This window comes from Peromyscus leucopus, chromosome 1 (genome assembly GCF_004664715.2).
Source record: "Peromyscus leucopus breed LL Stock chromosome 1, UCI_PerLeu_2.1, whole genome shotgun sequence".
NCBI lineage: Eukaryota > Metazoa > Chordata > Mammalia > Rodentia > Cricetidae > Peromyscus > Peromyscus leucopus.
This window is the reverse complement of record NC_051063.1, coordinates 124,405,847-124,407,997: the sequence shown is the minus strand read 5'-3', so window position 1 is coordinate 124,407,997 and position 2,151 is coordinate 124,405,847. Positions and strand designations below refer to the sequence as shown.

Here is a 2,151-nt window from a genome sequence, read left to right as displayed (position 1 = left end):
TCTGGGTAGTGCAGAGAAGGGGGGATCCAGGCAGTTTAGGGGAGAGTGGTCTCGGGGAGAGACCGGAACAGTCTGAGATAACATCCAGTCTCCCCCAGGGATGAGTACGCTGTCAGCTTTTTGTTGCTGTGACTAGTGCCTCAGAGAAACCATTTCGTGAAAGAAAAGGTTTCTTTTGGCTCCTGTTTTAATGTGTTTTGTTGTTGTTTTGAGATGCGCCTGCCTCTGCCTCCCGACTGCTGGGATTAAAGGACTGTGCCTCTATGCCCGACTGTTTTACTGGTTTCGCTAAGGTATAGTAGAAACAGATGGACCTACTTCTATATCCTATGTTATACGGACACATTTGAACTCCATATTGCAGAAAGGAATCAGTGTTAAAGTGTAACAATTACACACAGTAAATGGCTTGTTTATTCTGAGTCAACCTCTACCCAGCCCAGGTGTTCCTGGAAGTTGGCACTGCCGGACAGTAACTATACTCAAAAGTGCCTGACCTTGACCTCACCTCAAAATATTGTCCAGTTAAGCATGTACATGTTTGGGTTTTCAAGATAGTGTTTCTCTGTGTAGCTGGCTGTCCCAGAACTTGCTCTATAGATAGATCATGCTGGCCTCAAACTCAGAGATCTGCCTGCCTCTGCCTCCTGAGTACTGGGATTAAAGGCATGCACCACCACATGTATACATATTTTTTTAAGATTATTTATTATGTATACAATGTTCTGCCTGCATGTATGCCTGCACACCAGAAGAGGTCACCAGATCTCATTACAGATGGTTGTGAGCCATCATTTGAGGGCTGGGAATTGAACTCAGGACCTCTGGAAGAGCAGCCAGTGCTCTTAACCTCTAAGCCATCTCTTCAGACTGCATGTACATGTTTTAAGTAAAAATAAAATAGTTTGATATGTCAGAAGGAAGAGGAGGAAGAGGAGGAGGAGCCTGAGCCTAGACACTCCGACAGTGAAGAGCTAGCCCAAGAGATACCAATGAGAGAGAAACAGGCAAGAGTAAAGGCTGAAGTGATTGATTCCCATTGTTCCCTTCCCACCCCCTTAAAGCCTGATGGCTGGAAATGAGACCGGAAGTGGGGTGCACCCGGGAGGGTCAGGGGATACTTTTTATTGTTTGGTTGCTTTTTCAGGTATAAATTTGCTGTCTTTTTGTCTGCCAACTCTTGAATAGATGACAATTTAGGCTTTGGGTCCTGCCTCTGCTTATTGGTGTTTGTGGAGGCAGGCTGGCTGCACAGGCTTAGCATTCTGTTGCTTATTTGTTTGTGTTTTGAGACAGGGTCTCACTATGTAGCCTAGGCTGGCCTCAAACTAATAGAGATCTGCCGTCTCTGCCTCTGCTTCTGAAGTGCTGGGATTAAAGGCTGTGCCACTGTGTCCAACCTTTGTGGTTGGTTGGCTCCATTTGCTTTGCTTTGTTTTAATAACTGATTAAGTCAACTTATTAAAATAGCTGACTTAGGCTTCTGCAATAGTGACGTCTACCTCCTGGCCTGGCTCGATATTGATGGAAGTAATGTATTTACCAATCTCAGAAGGATCGCCTAAGCCATTCAGTAGCCTGTGGCTTCTTACTAGGAATCTCGTGTTTTGGAACCTTTACCAGGTAATTTGCTTTCATGGTTCTCAGTGTCTTGGTAGCTTGTGAACTGGTCAGATGCCCTTTCTCTGCACCTCGGATCAAGTCAGCACACACACTCTACAGAGACCTCACATAGCCGCTGATGCGGGTAATTTAAAGTCAGCGAACCCCGCCTCTGGTTCCACGGTGGTCTTTCCAGTATCTTTAAAAGCCACTGTGACTGGAAGACAACTTGTAGAACCAGAGGTTCTGAGCGACTTTCTCTTTGGAAGAAGCAGAGGTGTGAGTGAAGACAGCAACAAACAGAACAGCTTGTCAGCACCCACAGCAAACAGAACAGCTCGTCAGCTCCGACAACGGTACTGAGAGGTCCCTTGCTGTTAGGCCTGTGGTAAGACAGAAACATGGAAGAAAGCTGCTCACCTCACGCCAGTCAGGAAAAAGAGAAAGAGGCCTAAGACTGGAGATAGCCCTCAAGAACACACCCCCAGCGGCTCTTTCCTCCAACTTGCCCCCCCCTCTGCCCCACCCCACCCCGGGAGTTTCCACCAT

The 2,151-nt window shown here is 46.9% G+C and overlaps 1 pseudogene; it reads right to left on the bottom strand.

Annotated features, from left to right (window-relative positions):
* Positions 1-1,475: 1,475 nt before the first annotated feature.
* LOC114696142 lies at positions 1,476-2,151 on the bottom strand (annotated as a pseudogene).